Source organism: Oryctolagus cuniculus, chromosome 2 (assembly GCF_051225735.1).
Source record: "Oryctolagus cuniculus isolate XC-2025 breed Fujian yellow rabbit chromosome 2, ASM5122573v1, whole genome shotgun sequence".
Taxonomy (NCBI): Eukaryota; Metazoa; Chordata; class Mammalia; order Lagomorpha; family Leporidae; genus Oryctolagus; species Oryctolagus cuniculus.
The window spans coordinates 5,728,740-5,747,080 of NC_142868.1; the positions used below are offsets into that span (position 1 = coordinate 5,728,740).

The 18,341-nt window shown below is 44.9% G+C and overlaps 1 protein-coding gene and 1 pseudogene across 2 annotated transcripts in view; one reads left to right on the forward strand and one right to left on the reverse strand.

Moving 5' to 3' along the window:
- Positions 1-4,381, forward strand: part of LOC149127679 (small ribosomal subunit protein eS12 pseudogene) — a 117,719-nt pseudogene extending 113,338 nt beyond the window's left edge. Inside the window, exon 3 of the transcript XR_016229748.1 lies at positions 2,300-4,381. The product of XR_016229748.1 is annotated as a small ribosomal subunit protein eS12 pseudogene (transcript). The remainder of the gene's footprint in view (positions 1-2,299) is intronic.
- The window catches only part of CLNK (cytokine dependent hematopoietic cell linker), a 192,877-nt gene that overhangs the window by 113,671 nt on the left and 60,865 nt on the right, over positions 1-18,341 (reverse strand). The window lies entirely within an intron of this gene.

An 18,341-nucleotide genomic window follows, 5' to 3' on the forward strand; every position in this document is an offset into this window, starting at 1 on the left:
CTGGTCTCAGGAGCTCTGTGTTCTTAAATCAGCTGGACTCCTTGAACTGCTGCTGGCAAATCCGGAAAAGGCATCAATGGGAGACAGATGGGGTCTCTGGGCCTGTGTTTCAGTGTAATGATGTGGTCAATAGCTTGTTGGAAATGAAATGAAATGTTCTGGGTGAAAATACCTCATGGAGCACCTTGGCCACTCTGTGGTGACAATGACCTTGCTAATTGGTTATTACAATTAACTTAGTTTCTGCTAGAAACACAGGAAAGTGTGTGTGTGTGTGTGTGTGTGTGTGTGTGTGTGTTGCTGTTGGAAGAGAAAAGAAAGGTAAAAGGGAAAGGAAAAAGGAATTGTAGCAATAAGAATGAGTTGATGGTAGGTCTCTGATCCTCAAGAAATACACAAACACAACAAACTAAAAGGTGTTTAGTGTATGGTGTGACATGTGATTCACACATGGCATTTTAAGGAATGTACTGCTTTGTGGAGGTAACATTCTTTATTTAAAACAAAAATTGTATTTATTTACTTAGAGAGAGAGAAAGAGAGAGAGAGAGTGAAAGCTCCGATCTACTGGTCCTCTCCCCATATGCTCACAACAGCTGGAGCTGGACCAAGTCAAAGCTGGAACCCAGGAACCTAACCCAGGTCTCCCACATGAGTGGCAGGAACCAAACTACTTGAGCAACTACCTGCTGCCCCCAGGGTGTGCTTTACCAGGAAGCTGGAATTCAGAGCAGAGCTGAGACTCAAACCCAGGCACTCTGATGTGGGATATGAGCACCCCAGCTGCCATCTCCTCTACTAGGCCAGTGCCTGCCTTGGAGCTGGCATTCTTGTTTTCATTTTGCAAGTGAAGAAACTGCAGGAGCTGCAGCATCCTGCCTCAGCCACAGGTGGTGAGTGGTGTCGCTCCCCCACTCGCGGAGGAATGACACAGGACCCTGCGCTGTTCTTTCGTCTGCTCGGCCCTTCCCGGGTTTGCTGCTGGTCCTTCCCGGGTTGGCTGCCGACCCTTCCACCTCTGTGGAAGGGCGGTGCCCCCTGCCACTTTCCCCACTTCCGCGGGGGAGCGGCACACCGCCGGCCGGCTCTCTCGGGAGCTGCTCAGATGTTATCCGGATGTTCCTGGTGCATGTTGTCCCTCTCCTCCTTTATAGTCCTCTTCCACCAATCCCAACTCTGCTACCCACACGCCGAGTACGCTGCTCTCCTCCAATCAGGAGCAGGATCAACTCCTGCAGCTCATCACTCAAGTTGGTGAGAGGCAGCTGCGTAGAAGTTGTTTACTCCCTTCTCAGCGCCATATTGTGGGAGAACAGATGCATAGAATAAGTCTTAATTCCAGTAACTTAGTCTAGTCCGAGTTGCTCCCCACAGAGTGGCAGCTATGTGCTAGCCTTATTCCTGCTCTGCTCAAAGCCCATGGGGTTCTGTCTGAATATTCTCTGATGGATTCTCAATAACACAGAAAGAGGGAGCCTTAGTAACCAGCCTTGGCTTTCTTTTCACACAGGAACATGGGAAACATACAGCCTGACCCTCTTTCCTTCCGTTGGTCTTCACAGCCAAGTGAGAATCCATGTATTAAGAGAAAGGAAGGGAGTGAGCACGAACACCCCGTCTTCCCAGACCTACCCCTCTCCTCACGGGCACTTCTTGTGAAAATGAGTGCCGTGATTTTGAACGTGGAAGTTGTATGCTCTCACCATCTCCTCGGGCAATAGCCACTGCACCTGCAATCCTGGGATGCACTGTTCTACTGGGAGGCTCTCCCATTGGAACCAGCTGGTTTACCCTTTAAAGCAGGACTTTAGCACCATGTTGACATCAGTGCCCGAGAATTACCCATCAAGCAGTCCCCAGAGTCGAGCAGTGACTTCACTCTCAGAGAACTATGGTTGCTTTCATCTTGTTGCGGGTGGAATAGTGGCAATGTATCAAGAAATGGGGAGATTCTTGAAGGCAAGTACTATGTCTAGTTTGGCTTAGAAGCCTAGCCCCAAACACAGTTCCAGGCAGAGAGTTGGCATATATTGAATCTTTATGGGTTGAGGAGTGGATGAGTAAGTCTGTAACTCGGCCCCAGAAAGGTAAGTGCCAGGGAGGCTTTGCCGTTTTGGGACCCAGTGGGTCTCCTTTGCATCGATGAGTACTCTGATAAATATACATGTTGCCCAAAATGTGACCCGTGTCTGGATCCTACCAGATCCAGTTAGGACCCTCAGATGTGAGCCCTTGAATACCTTCTACCCTTAGATTCTCTAGAACTATGTCAGGTTTATAATCACTTTCTCCTTTCCAGGGAGTGTTAAGAATAAACTGACAAGAAATGGATGATGCATACACCGAAAAATGAGGGACAACTCACTTTCTGCGAGGGCTCTGGGGCCCGTGGCTTCTCCGTGAACTTTCTTTGTATGCAGTGAAAAATTTCCCAACTGCAGCCTATTGTCCTGTGATTAGATGCTGGGGCTCCACAGGTAAGAGATGAACAATTCCAAGGGTAATTGAACACTCTGCACATTTTCACCGAGGATCAGCACTGAGCCATGCAGCCCAGGTATTTCCGTGATTGTGATGCTGAGAAAATGTACACTGTTAAATGGTTCTCAAATCTCTCTTTCATCGAGCAAAACAGGCCTTGGTACTTGCAGTCTAGGATGTAAAAGCAAGTGGTTTTGGAACAATGACTGCTTAGGGACAAGGAGTGAAAATGCTTTCATGTTGGAAATTTGAGTCCTTAAAATCTAGGCATCAAAGATTTCAGGGAGCAGAAAATACTTAAATGCCTTTGAGTTCTCTGTGCCTTTATTTGGTAAATGCCATCTAGATTGCAAAGGGCCCCTGGAACACGGGCTTGTAAAAGGAATTATTCCCATTGCACAGATGTGGGAAATTGAGGCTTGAGGTGATGTTGGGAGGCAAACTTGGGTCAACTGCTTTTCAACCCTCTGTTTTTTCCTTGGAATTATGTTACTCTCTTCATTCTTGGGTTCATCTAAAGACGTAAAAGAGTTTACAATTCATGAAGAAGCAAGACTGGCTATCGTAGCCCATGGCTAACTGTAATCCAGACCAAGAAAGAAGGTCTTTGCTCTACCTTGATTGAAACAGTGGAAGGCAGACAGCGATCCTCACACTGAGGCAGAGGTGTCTCCACCACTTTGGCTAGATTTCTGCTGGAGGTGTAATGAATGTTAATACTGCTTTACAAGAGGTGCTGAAGATGGCCCTCATTCATGATAACCTAGCATGCAGACTCCGTGAAGCTGTCAAAGCCTTAAAGAAGCGACAAGCCCATCTTTGTCTGCTTGCATCGAACCATGATGAGCCTATGTATGTCAAGTTGGTGGAGTCCCTTTGTGCTGAACAATAAATCAACCTAATTAAGGTTGATGACAACAAGAAACCTGAGGAATGAGTGAGCCTCTGCAAAACTGACCAAGAAGGGAAACCCCATAAAATGGTTGGTTGCAGCTGTGTAGTGGTTAGGGACTATCTCAGGCCAAGGATATCATCGAAGAATACTTCAAATGTAAGAAATGAACAAATAAAAATTTGGCTCACAAAAAAAAAAAAACACTCATTGCTGCATTGATCTGCTGAAGGTAAAGGCAGTACAAACGCAAGCTAGATCTCTACTAGCAAATGCATTTATTTGAACTAATAATTCACTGATCTTTATTATGTAAATATCAGTCTGCTTGGGATAATGTAATGGAGGATTATATGGACTTACTGGCATAATCAACCAACCAACCTGCATTTCTCACAGTTTGGAGTTTGGAAGTCTAAGGTCAGGGTTCAAGCGTGGTATGGCTCCCCTCCTGGTTTACAGACAGCTGCTTCCTTGCTGTGTACTCCCGTGGTGATGAGAGAGTGAGACAGCCATTCCCTTCACCAGTCCCACCGCAGGGGTGCCACATATAAGACCTCATCCTAATCCAACTACCTCCAAAGCCCTTCTGCACCCTCAAAATACTATCGTATTGAGGATTAGGGCTTGCTACGGTTTGAATACTTGTGTCTCCTTCAAAATTCGGATTGAGCCGTAATCCCCACCACAACAGTAAGAGGTGTGGTCTTTGGGAGCAGTTGTCCTCCTGCATGCACTAGTGCCCTTCTACAAGGGCTGAAGGGAACCAGCAAGCCCCGTTTTGCCCTTCCACCTTCTGCCACAGGAGATCAAGGTGCCATCTTGGAGGCGGAGACCAGGCCTTCACCAGAGCATACCTCCAATGCTTTGAACTTAGACTTTCTACTAATAATGAATTACCACGTATCAGGCACTCTGTTATAGCAGCACAAATGGACTAAGCTGGGGCTTCAGCATCTGCATTTCAGGGGGACACAGACACACAGTCTACAACAGTAAGTGATACCTCAATAAAGCTGTGGAAATGCAAACAAAATGATCTACATTGTATACAGTTCTCATTCCAGAAAATGAGCCTCCCTTTTACTTAATTAACTCAGTTGATTGGCTTCATGAGCTCCTTGACTTAAGGTAGATTTTTGGGTTGGAGAGCATTAAGGAGCCATTAGCTCCAAGACTTAAAGAATGCAGAATCAGAGAATCAGCTCTCTTTTCAAATGTTCCTTCAATAAATCTTTGCTCCCTTTTCTTTCAACACACTTGAGCGATCTTCAAAATATTCACAGAACTGCACATTATCTTTTAATTCCATTTTCCATGAGCATTTTGAAGTACCATTGAATTAGTCAAGCATAATATGGTGATTTTGGTATAAGTTCTGGAGTCTGACTGGGTTCGAATTTCAGTTCCTAACCTCATGGTGGTCTGGATGTAGGTAGCACCAATATACATTTCTAAGCCTCAGGTTCTTCACCTGTAAATCAGATGTAGGGCCAGTTTCTACTTCATTGGATACTGTAGATGATGTCAGACACATTAGAATATTTAAATGAATTAGATTATAAATGGCAATATCTAAAATTAAAATTAATTTTAGGAATTACTTAAAAGTATCAGGTACATAAGTAATGCTTTAAACATTTGTGCCTGACCGCTGAAAACTCCTAGAGGCAAATTAATAAGCAATTTCAATTCAATGTGGAAAAACTCAGATGGTGGAAAATACTGTTGATATAGAAGGTCAGCTCCAGCCTGGAATCCCTTCTGTGGACCCCATGCAAGGACAAAAAGTCTAGACTTAAAGGGTAAGAAGTGCAGAGAAATGAGGGCAAGGATATGTGTCAAATGTTAGAGGTAACAAGGTGTGTGCTTAACCTGAAGTGTGAGGCATGCCTAAGCCATAAATCCCTGTGAAGTGAGAATGTTTCTGTGGCCAAAGCAGCTGGCAGTGTGGAACATGGCCCTTGGTGCCTCTTAAGTCTCAGTAGTTTAAATTTACATCATTTTAAAAAGAGATTTATCCATGTATCTGTCTATCTATATTTATTTGAAAGATAGAGGGAGAGAAAGAAAGATAAACAGACTAATCGTCCACCTTGTGGTTCAGTCCCCTAATGGCAACAATTGCTGGGGATGGGCTAGGCCAAAACCATGAGTCAGGAACTCCACCCAGGTCTGCCATGTGGGTGCAATGGGCCCAAGTACTTGGGCCATCTTCCACTGTCTTTCCAGGGTCATTAGCAGGGAGTTGGATTGAAAATGGAACTGCAGAAACTTGAATGGGCACCCATGTGAGATGCTGGTGTCATAGGCAGCAGCTTAACATGCTGCACCACAATGTGGGCCCCCAAATGTATATCATTTAAAGAACCCTGAGCATGAGAGCTGGAGGGACATCAGTAGGTGCTGGAACAGGTAAACACTGATGAGTTCTGCTGGGCCCTAATCTTAGGACATGTAAAATAATAGACATCATGAAGAGAGGTGACCTAGCGTCAAGTGGTTTTGTTTAGCCTGTTGGATAGAAAACACAGCATAATTCCTGCAGACTTTCAAAATATTAATAAGCATTGTGAATTGCAAGAGAGAGAGAGAGTTTGTCGTGCTCTGTATTATTTGGTAAGGAAACAGCAAATCTGTTCTGCAGAATTTTGATGACTAGCGTTTAGAGGAACAAGCTCTGGGCTGTGGGAACTCGGCTATAACTACGTGTGCCGTGGCTGTGAAGCAGGCTGCAGAGGGGGAAGTGATCAGTCCAACATCTGCAAACCAGCTGATGGGAACCGTGCTGGGCTCAGAGTTCCTTCCTTCACCTCCACTGACTATGAGGCCAAGCAGTCTGGGATGTCTTTCATGATAGTTTCCAAGAAGAACAAATTGCATCAGGTTTACTGGGAAATACAAAGAAAAACCATCTTAGTACTGTGATTGGGAACACAGTTTTTACCCCCAGATATAAAGGAGAGTGGAGGCAGCAAGACAGGGGGCTGCAACCCGAGGTTATTGCAACAATATGTGTTTGATCTTTCCCCTGCTGCCACACTGAGCTTGGCTCTTCTGTGCTGTTTCTGTCTTTCTATTGGCTGTTCCCTTTAGACTCCATGAGAACATTCAGTATCTTTGGAACTGAAGAGTGCCAGACAGGTATTGTACTCCGTGTGTTCATGGGCAGGCAAACATGCTGTGTCTAAGACAGAGGGGGAGAGATGGTGACAGAGGTGGAGGGACAGAGATAGACATGTGCCTCCTTAACCAAGCCCCTCCTCCTGTTGGCCCAATCCCCTGTCCATCATGACTCAAGCTCCCACTCAGATGTTTAAGGCTGTTGTATTGCAGGGGTGAGGGTTCAAACCCAACGGGAAAGGAGACCTCTGGACTGCGACAGGGAGCCAATGCTTGTGACTCAGCCCAGAGCAGGCAGATTGATTTTAGCTGCTCTTGTACTTTAACCTTCAGGGAAGTGCTGAGTGTGGGGATGACTCCCAGCGTGGAGAGTGACTTTGGAGTCATCCCTGACTTTTCTGTGCAAGTGACTGTGGTGGTGGTAAGCCCAGGCCTTCCTGCCCCAGGGCCCCCACCCTTTCCAGTCTGCAGTGGCCAGTCCTCTAGGAGCAGCTCTCTTTGCTTCTTGTGGTCTTGGGGGAGCTGCCTCTGAGCTTAGATCTCCACATCTACATGTGTCAAAGGGGGATTTCTCCAAGGCAGTGGTCTGATCTTTTTTTTTTTTTTCTTCTTCTTTTGTCACCAAGAGACCTGGATTTTGGATGGACAAGTTTTGCTTCTTCCTCCTGTGTTCTCCTCCCTCCCTCTTCTTTTTATGTCACTGACCTGCATCCACTTGTCTTCATATCCTCTGACTCTCTTGGAATCCCTTTAATTTATTCACATCAAGTTCTTCCTTCCTTCTAAAACAACTGGAGAAAGAAATCTCACCTTTCCCCTTTCCTTTCTTTTTAAATATCACTTCTAAGTATATATTGGGAGAAACTACTATTATAAAATTAATACACGGATATAGGAGAAAAGTGAGAAAGCAAGTACAAGGAAAAACAGGAAAATAAAGATCATACAATACAAATGATGCTGGTTACAGTGTGTAGAACACACACACATAAGTGACAATTTTTTTGACTAAGAATATATGCATGGTGACATGTACTATTGTTGAATCTACTGATGGTTGCATCTCCATTCACGGTGTGTTGTTATGAACACCTCTGGGCTTTGTTCTTGGTCCTACAGCTCAGTTCTATGAGCTGTTTAACCTCTCTCTGCTTCAGTTTCCCCTACCACCCAAAAAGAGGGAGATTTTGTGCCACATTTTTTTTTAACCAACAGAACCAGCATTAGAACTTGACTCCCATGATATTCATTTACTGCTGTAGTGTAAATTTCGCCAACCTACTACCACTGTCTCTTGGTATCTGTGGATGATTGGCTGCAGCACCCTTCAAGGATGCCATGATTGGTAGATGTTCAAGTCTTGTGCATAAAAAGGTGCAGTGTTTCTGTGTAACTTATGCACGAACTTCCGTGTACTGTAACTCTGTCTGGTTGCTATTTGACAGTGTCCAAAGGGTTATCCAATCTTCCTCCCTAATTCATGCTGTACTGACCTTTAATTTCCTCAAAAGGGCCAGTCTCCTTTCAAATTCAAGGTCTTTCTCCATGTGGTCTTTTAGATGAGAAGTTTGCCTATTTTTTTTTTTCTTCGCTCTTTGTTGAATTTTCCAATTGTCCTTAAGATTTCCATTCAAGGACACATTCTAACTCAGATGAAATCAATGTCCTCTCAGCAGTTATCCCTGGACTTACTTGCTTAGATTGCAAATATTTATTTGTAAGGTTATTTATTTGTGAGATTATTTACCTTTTTCTCTCTGAATTAATGTTAAATTTCTAAACGGCAGGGTTTGTTTCTCTTTTGCTTGCCAGGATATTAAAACATCTAGCATTGACATTGGAACCAAGGATGCAACCTTGGAAGCTGGCAACAATGGGCTTCATGCCCAGCTCTCTGGGACAAAGTGTGTAGCCCTAGCCTCTGTCTCCTCACCTCTCAGTGAGAACAACAAAGCCGGCCTCTCCACAAGCTGGCTGCTCAGCACGCAGTGGCTCCTGTTAGTGCTGACCTATGCTGGGCTTTCAGGAATGGGTGGAGTTAGGTACACCTTCCAACACATACTGGCAATCGGAGAGTCAAGCGGGTGGAGTTTTTATATACACAGCACCCTTATGTTCACATGGCCCACAAACACAATGAGCAGAAAAACAACAAGGGTGAGGAGGGGCTGCCTTTGCCTGGATTGTGAGAAGGGATGTCCACATCTAGAAAACCTCAACCAAAGGTGCGGCATCTCTGTGAACCTCAGGGAGCCACAAAGAGACCACCAGGCTGGTTTTCACAAGCCCACTGAGTTTTCAAGGCAACGTCCTCCAAATTTTAGCACTCACCAGCGTAAGGCAACATAGTGGGCCAGGGTCAGGGAGGCTACCTTGACTGGTCATTGGGAAAACCTTATACACAGAGAACCACCATCTCTTTCAAGACTCTTAGGGCTGGAGCCTCTATGAGGGAGGCCCAGGTACTCATTTTTTTTTTTTGAAAGCTTCAGAAATATTTCATCAATCTTTGAAAATAAAAATCCTTTCTCCTAATCCCAGGGCTTCTGATGCTGCTGGCCAGCCTCAGTCTGCCCATGGATTTGAGACCAGTGCACCTGCACCACTAACCTGCAGGGCTGGGGAGTCAGGTATGCCTGCAGGGTGGAGAATGACTGAGGCTCAATCAGAGATCAAGGCATGGCCGCTATGTTCCTACTCCAGGAATTTGGATTATTTTCTATGAGATTTCCTCAGCCTTCTGTACGCTGATTAAATATTGTAATTCTTAATTTAAATGGGTTTGTTTTTTGTTCAGTTTGCTCCTGAGTGTGCTGTTTTCTTTTGAACAACTTTGCCTTGATGATCAACAACTTACTGTGAAATTCATTTATCCCCACTGGGACTCCGTGATCATTCTGTGAGATGAGCAAAGAGAGGCTCTGCTTACCATTATCACACAGATCAAAATATTAAGATCTTGTGACCTCAAGGGGCTGGCCTGAGCTGTCTCCACTGCCATGCACAGAACTGGGATTCTAACCTGTGCAACTTAACTAGAAGCTCAGGGTTATTTCCACCTTTTCATCTCGCTGTACTGCATCTAGAACCAAATCCAGAGACAATGTCTCTCCAAAATCACTGCAAAATCTAGGAAGGGAGACTCCAGTAAAAGTAATTACAGAAACATAGTGCAGGAGGTTGGTTTTGTCCTCCTTTCCTCTTCGCTAGCCAGACGATCTGAGCATCCTTCATTCTCATTGGTTCATTCATTCACTTATTCATTGATCCATCCTTTCATTCATAAATACATACTTTTATTTCATTACCACACTAATAACACCGTGGGGTGCCTGCCAGAGGCCAGGGACTGTGCAAGGTGCTATGATCCTATACCAAGAGTGGGTAGCCACTGGAGATTTGTGTAGTAGACTTGATGGTGATATTTCCATTTGTCTCCATGAACATTGGCTTAGTGAGTGAATAAATGCATGGACAAATAAGTAAGGGCCATGTGATAGTATTGACACAAACTACAGAAAAGAAAAGAATTTCCTTTTTTGGCCACACAATATCAAGGGTGCAAAATGCCAGTCTTGCTTCAGGGAATGAGCACTTCCTGGCCCACTGTCCTTGCTGAATGGAAGCTGTACCTGTTGGCTCTCCATTTCCATCTTGCTCTTGCTGCTGTCTAGCAGCCTTTGGACCAACATGATGAGGTCAGCTGCTGAGCAACACTAGAGTGACCCTTGGCCAGAGCATATTGATTGAAAACAATTGCAAGCTGCCTAAGGTACACCTCCCCTCTCATAAAGGCCAAGTACTCCAGCTGCCTTCCGTAGGAAGTCATTTAATTGTGTTCTGTTCTGGGGTGGGCAGCACTGGGCAAGCACAGTCCTGGAAACCAGAGACACATGGGAGAGGAGATGTTGCCTCTGCTGCAGATGCTTAGGTAAAGAAAAAGAAAATGCAGTGGAAGTAGAGGAAAGATCCCAGAGAGACGGAGCTGAAATGTTTTCTGATCATTGTGTCGACTGAAAAGAATATGGGAACACTTGGTGGATAGATAAATACACAGCTAAGTATGTCAGCAGCTATGTGGCTAGCTAGCTATAGATAGATACATCAATAGACAGGAACTTATAGTAAAATAAAGAATTTGTAACATTACAAAGTGATTTAGGTGGTATTTAATTGCATATCCAGTACTAAATCACTCCAACTTCATCACTAAGTAATGAAGACAGAGAGAAAGGGACATGCAAAGTGAAACAAGAAATAGTTCAACTCTAGCATCTGGCAGTTAGAATGCTTTCCATCTCCTTTCATTCTCAAAGAAACCTTGAACACAGGAATTATTTCTGCTTCTCAGTGAAACTCCAATGGGCAAAAGGATTTTCCCAGTTGTCCTTCAGATATCACACAGCTAATGGACAATGGAGTAAGGGTTCAAATATGTCTGCTTCTGAGGTCTGTCTTTTTATTTGAACCAGTAGCCTTTTCATATGAATAAAAGGCTCAATATGCATGTTACAGATGCATGTATTGCCTTGCAATATTAAATGGTGGTTGAAGGCACAAATGGCTTTTGTGTGTAGTCACCACCTACTATCTCCATTTGAATGCCTGATAAGTGTCTAAAAATTAAAATATGCAAATCATACTCTTATGTTTAAAAGTTCCATTTTCCTAGACTTTTTTTCTTTTATTTTAAAGTTTTGTTAAAAATTTTTTTGTGTGTTCTTTGAAAAGTAGAGGGCAGGGATCCGGAGAGAGAATGAGAGAGAGAGAGAGAGAGAGATCTCTGTCTGCTAGTTCACTCCTCAAATACCTGCAACAGCCAGAACAGGGCCAGACTGAAGCCAGGAGCCAAGAGCTTCATCTGGGTCTCCCACAGGGGTGGCAGTGGCTCAAGTACTTGGCATATCATGTGCTGCCTCCTAGGTGCACAGAAGCAGGGAGCTTCATCAGAAGTAGGATGTAGGTGTCCCAAGCAGCGACTTAATTACTACACCAAGTGCCACCCTTGCTCTGGTTCTTTAGGAGGCTTTTTCTTTCTGGGTGGGTGTTTGGCCAAGCCGGAGCCCAGATAAGGTGGACAGAGACAGCTGGGTCATCAGAGAAGATCTTTAAAGAGAAAGGGGGTGCTGAGGAGAAGCTGAGGGAGGAATACTGTACATTTGCCCTAAGTAGTGGCCCCCAGGTAGCTTCAGACAGAAAGGGAAACACTTGGGTGGTCACACTGGGAAGTGTCCCGCGTGTTAGCCCCGGGTCAGCAGGCAGAGCCAGGGACCCCACTGTTTGCTGCCAGCCTGCTGCGTGCACTCGGGCCTTTGTCATCTAGGGAAGGAAGCTGACGTTAATTAGTCCTATTTACTGCTTTCGCCTGTCATTTCCCTGCTACTCAAGCTTCACGCTTCCTACCTCTCCTCATTTGATCTGAGGAGCGAGAGCCTCACCCTGCAGACAGGATTCTGCCTACTGGGCTTCCTGGGAGTGTGCATTTTCAGCGTTGATTACTCTGAGCACTTTTGGTTGCCCTCCTGCTTCTCCGAGGCACCTCTGTGCTTCCAGCTTTCCCAATCAAAGTTGGGTTTTTCGAAATATCTGACAGTACTTGGCCTTCTGAAGCTTTTATGTTTCCTTCCCCTGCAGACCTCCTGGAGAACAGCTTGACTTTCCCCTTCAGGTTCACTCAGATGAGTGAAAGTCATTGAGCAGGGAAAGATCTAAGAACAGCCTCGCAGGGAGGGACTGCGGAAGCATGTGCTGTGGCTCTGGGAGGTCTACCGGGAAGAAACTGAGCCCCAGAGAGAGGAAGGCCTCTTTGTTCTGGAGCAGGTGGGCCACCTGGATCTCCTGATTCTAAAATCTAGAGCTTCGTTCCACATAACAGCCCCATAGATAGTCCCCTTTCAGAAGACATGACAATTCTACGATGCTCCCTCCATTCTGGCTTCTGGACAGACACTGTTTTTACTAATTGGTGAAGTATTTATTTTTTATTCAGTGTTTTGGCAAACAATGAGTGAGAGAAATTGAGTACTTCATGGGATTTATGAGGATTCCTGATCTTGCTGAGTGTTTGCATTCTGCAGTGGATACGTGTCACCCCTTCTGAGTGCCCTGCTGGGAACTGTGGCTTCCCCAACTGCGAGGGCTCTCAGTCATGTGACCTGCCTCTCCTCATTCCACCCTGAGCAATCTGATTTCCCAGCTTCCCCAGGCAGTGACGGACTGACGCTGACCTCTCAGTGGGCTTTTGGGTGTCCTCTGCCAAAGAGAGAGAAGGATTTCCTCTCCTCTGGGATAATACCTGAGGGTCCTTTATAGAGTTCAGAGAGTATGCGTATTGTGAAAAAGCTATGCATGGATTTCTGAATGTTTTGCACCAAAATAAATTCATCTTTTAATTCCACTTTCGACCAAGTTTTTAAGGAAATGTCACATTATCCAGATGAAATACACTATTGGCTGTTTTTGCCTCACATGGAAAGAGACTATCTAAAAATAAAGCTAATACCAAGGATGGCAGAATAAGGAGAGAGAGCAAGAGAGGGACCTGGAGATGATAAGAAAGTCCTTGCATTTAGCTCTGTCTGAATTTAGATCAATTCTTGCATATCCCAGTTTTATAAGCCAGTAAGTTCCTTTTGTGGCTTAAGTGGATTTAATAGGATTATTGCACCATTTTAAAGATGAAGAGACTGAAAACCTTATAGGTTAAATACCTTGCCCAAAGTCACACACCTAGGAGATTGGGTTAGGATTGAAATTAATGCCTGTCTCCTAAGCCCATGTTCTTTTGTTCCTTAAACTTGGTGCTCTGCACAGCATCAGATATTGAGAGAGATGTCAAGGGCACATAATGCATTGTCCTTGGATTTTTTTTTCTTTTTTCTTACCAAGTAGAAAGAGAAATGTGCAAGCCACCAACTCCTGCCCTGGAACATGAACTTTGGTCATAGTGTGTGGTGTATGAGGCATGAGGACACAGAGATGGGAGGCACTCATCTGCTCAAGGGCAGCTGGGGAGGTCTGTCAAACACTGTTGCAGGTGGAACTGTGTCCTCCAGAGTGATCTGTTGATGGCCTTATCCCTGGTACCTGTGAATGTGAACTTAGATGGAAATAGGGTCTTTGCAAATGCAGTGAAGACATACACTGAGTTCCTCCTGGAGTGGGGTGGGCCTGATCCAATAGGGATTTGTCTTTATTGAGAGAGGAGAAAAGACAGAGAGACAGGTGCCTGCAGAGGAGAATGCTGTGTGATGGCAAAGACACCAGGGGGTAGACTGCCTTGTAGTGATGGAGGTGGGTATTGGAGCGGTGCTGCTGCAAGCCAGGGGGTGCTGAGCATTTTTAACAATCACTAGAGGATGGGAGAGCGAGGAAAACCCTGCAAACAACCTTGATTTTGACTTCAGAACTGTGAGAGAATGTGTTTCTGTTGTTTTAAGCCACTCAGTGTGGGATAATTTGTTTTGGCAGCCACAGGAAACAGATAAAGCAGATGACACACTCTGTGGAGCCAAGGACCCAAGTGGTGATGGGCAGAGAGAGGGAAGCGGGGCACAGCAGAGAGGGTGCCAGCATGCCATGCCCAGGCATGGAGCAGCTCCCTCACGATGCACTGGAGCATGTCTGGGGCCTGGGCCTGCGGGTGGAGTGTCCTGGCTGTGAGGTTGAAAAGCTGGGTTGGGACTGATTTTTAAGAGAAAATGTTATCAGGTAGAGTTTTCATGACCCCTGCTAATCTACTCTGTCCTTCCCACAGCATATTTTGTAAGTGAGTTCTCTGAAAGCTATATTGCTTTTTTGTTGTTGTTATTGACAGGCAGAGTTAGACAGTGAGAGAGAGAGAGAGAGACAGAGAGAAAGGTCTTCCTTCCATTGGTTCACCCCCCAAATGGCCACTATGGCCGGTGCGCTGCACCGATCTGAAGCCAGGAGGCAGGTGCTTCCTCCTGGTCTCCTATGCGGGTGTAGGGCCCAAGCACTTGGGCCATCCTCCACTGCCTTCCTGGGTCACAGCAGAGAGCTGGACTGGAAGGGGAGCAACCGGGACAGAACCGGTGCTCCAACCAGGACTAGAACCCGGATTGCTGGCACCGCAGGCAGAGGATTAGCCCAGTGAGCCGCGGCGCCCGCCTGAAAGCTATAATGCATTCATTCGTTGTTACCATGGTTGGTGACACTAGTGGTATGGTGATTGTCATTTCCTGGCCAATTAAAGCTGGGCTCTTCCACCTGAGCTTCTTGCTACAGGCATCTGGGAAGATTTATCAAATGCTGGAAGCAGAGGCAGGTGTTTGGCCTAGTGTTGAAGATGTTCAGTCGGGACACCCTTCACCCATATCAGAATGTCTGCATTTGAGACCCAGCTCTCCTGATTCCAGCGTCCTGCTAATGTGTACCCGGGGAGGCAGGACGTGACCGCTCAGGTAATCAGGTCTGCCTGGGCCAGCCCTGGAAGTTGGGGGCATATAGGAAGTGAAACAGTAGATAAGAAATCTCTGTCTATATGTCTTTTTATGTCTGTCTTTCTAATAAATACATAAATAAATAAACATGTAAAAATGTTAACAATATTACTCTGTCATAGTGAAGAGCCATAGGCTAAATGATTTAAATGGCAGAAACCTACTATCCCACAGTTCAGGAGGCCAGAAGTCTCAGCTCACGGTCTCTTTGAGGCCCCGCTCCTCAGTTTGCAGCTGGCTAGCCTTGCTCCATGTCTTTACCTGATCATCCTTCTGCTCATCTGAGTCCAAGTTTCTTCTTTTCATAAGGTCAGCAGTCATATAGGCTCAGGGGCTAATCTAATGACCTCATTTTAAATTAACTGCCTTGCAGAGTTCTGTGTCCAAATATAGTCCTGTTCTGAGGTATAGGGGCTTAGGACTTCAGTATATAAATTTTAAAAGGATACAATGTAGACCATGACAGATGCCTTCCGCCAACCCCAGACATGTAGATATCTTTCAAGTCCAAAAACTGTTGCATTGAAGGTGTTTCAAGAGGACTCTTAACCTGGTGGGTGAGAGACATTTCTGCCTGGTACAGAGCAGAGCCCAGCGTTCAGTGCAGGCCTGCCTTCACCTGACAGAGGCGGTCTGAACTCCACCCAGCCATTCCACTGCTGTTGGTGATGGGAAATGGTTTCGCCAGGATGCATGTACACTGACACAGCAGAAATACTTTGTTGGTGGCCTTGGTCATTGTGCAAAGCCCTTTCTCTGTTCAGACAGTGACTGGCTGGCCTTTAGGCTTGTGTGCCACTTGGTGGGCATGTGGGAGGAGCTGCCTGTAGCTCCTGCTCAGAACCAGCTAATGGTAGATGCCTCTGTGAGAGCCCAGCAGGACCTCCTCTGAGCCCCAGTTTCTTCATCAGTAAAATGAGAAAAGCCTTAGAAAGGACAGATAACAAACAAGATCATGAACTTGTAGTTTCTCCAGTATGGTGGCTATGTGCCCAGTCATACTAGTCACATTTAAAAAAAAATTTTTTTTCTTATTTTAGATTTTATTTATTTTACCTGAAAGGCAAAGCTACAAAGAGGGAGAGGCAGAGACAGAGAGAGAGAGAGGTCTTCCATCCACTGGTTCTCTTCCCAAATGGCTGCAATGGCTGGAGTTGGGCCAGTCTGAAGGCAGGAGCCAGGAGCTTCCTTTGAGTTTCCCCAATGGCTGCAGGGACCCAAGGACTCAGGCCATCCTCCATTGCTTTCCCAGGCACACCAGCAGGGAGCTGGATCAGAAGTGGAGCAGCCAAGGCTCGAATCAGCACCCATATGGGATGCTGGCACCACAGGCAGCGGCTTAACCTGCTATGCCACAGCACCAGCCCCTAGTCACATTTTAAGTTCTCAATATCCTTGTGCGGTAAAGTGGATGCCATATTGGACAGCACAAAGCCAGAATATTTCCACCACCAAAGAAATTTCTATTGGGTGGCCTTACTTTGAGTGCCTTAGAAATCTCACCTCACAAAACAAATTGTTAACACACAGGCAAAACATTAGAGACACCACAATGTTAAGCTGATTCTTCCTGGGGCTGGCACTGTAGCATATCTGGTTAAGCCTCTGCCTGAAGTTCCATCATCCCATATGGGCTCTGGTTCGAATCCCAGTTGTTTCATTTCCAATCCAGCTCCCTGCTAATGGCCTGGGAAAGCAGCCAAGGATGGCTTAACTGCTTGGACCCCTGCACCCATGGGGAATGATGGGAAGAAGCTTCTGGCTCTTAGCTTCAGGCTTGCTCAGCCCTGGTCATTGCAACCATTTGGAGACTGAGCCAGCAATGGAAAATCTCTTTTTCTCTTTGTCTCTCCTTCACTTTCTCTGTAACTCTGACTTTCAAATAAATAAAAAAATCTTAAAATAACAGAATTACAGTCAACATTATGGAAGAATGCAAAGGCATAAGATCTAGTAAAAGTACAAAGGAAATCCAAAGCAAGCAATAGGAATATTTATGGAAAACTGGTAGGACCAAATTGTTACTTATCAATAATAACCTTGAATGTAATGGCCTAAAATCTCTAATTAAATGACACAGACAGGGTGAATGGATTAAAAAATAAGACTCATCCACTTGCTGCCTACAGGAAACCCATATCACCAACAAAGAAACACACAGACTGAAAGTGAAAGGATGGAAAACGATATTTCATGCTAATGGAAAGCAAAAATGATTCTAATATCGACAAAATAGACTTTAACACAAAAACTGTTAAAAGAAACAAAGAGGGACCTTATGTAATTATTAAAGGATTACTTCAACAGGAAATGTGACTGCACTACATGTATACACACCCAATGTCAGAGTGCCTGGCTAACAAATGTTAATGGATCAAAAAGGAGACATAGACTCTAGTACAATAGTAATGGGGGACTGCAGCACACCGCTTTCATCAAGGACAGATAAACTAGATAGAAAATCAACAAAGTAACAACAGAGCTAATTTACACTATCGACCAAATGAATCTAACTGGTATCTACAAAGCATTTCATCCCACAGTTGAAGAATATACATTCTTTTCATGATTGCACAGAACTTGCCCTAGGATAGACCATATATTAGGCCATAAAGTAATTCTCAGCAAATTCAAAAATAATTGAAATCATACCATGTATCTTTTCTGACCACAATGAAGTGAAACTTGAAATTAACAACTTAAGAATCTCTAGAAAATATGCAAATACATGGAGACTGAACAACATGTTCCTGAGTGAACAATGTGTCGTAGAAGAAATCAAAAGGGAAATAAAAAAAATTCCTGGAATTGAATGAAGATGATAATACAACATATTGAAACTTATGGGAGGGGCTGGTGCTGTGGCAGAGCAGGTTAAAGCCTACAATGCTGGCATCCCATATGGACGCCACTTCAAGTACCGACTGCTCCACTTCCAATCCAGCTCTCTGCAATGACCTGGGAAAGCAGTAGAAGATGGCCCAAGTTCTTGGGCCCCTGCACCCCATGTGGGAGACCTGGAGGAAGGTCTTGGCTTGGATCAAAACGGTTCCAGTCGTTATGACCTGAACTGTGGAGTTCACTGAGGAGTGAACAGTGGATGGAAGACCCCCCCCTTCTCTCTCTCTCTCTCTCTCTCTCTCTGCCTCTGCCTCTGCCTCTCTGTAATTCTGTCTTTCAAATAAATAAATAAATCTTTAAAAAGAAAGAAAACGTATGGGATGCAGCAAAAGCAGTATTAGGAGGGAAGTTTATAGCAATTAGTGCCTACATCAAGCATTTGAAAAGGCATAAAATAAATGAGTTATCAATCCATATCAAGGACCTAGAAAAACAACAAACCAAAAATAGTAAACCAAACCCAAAAATAGTAGGATGAAGAA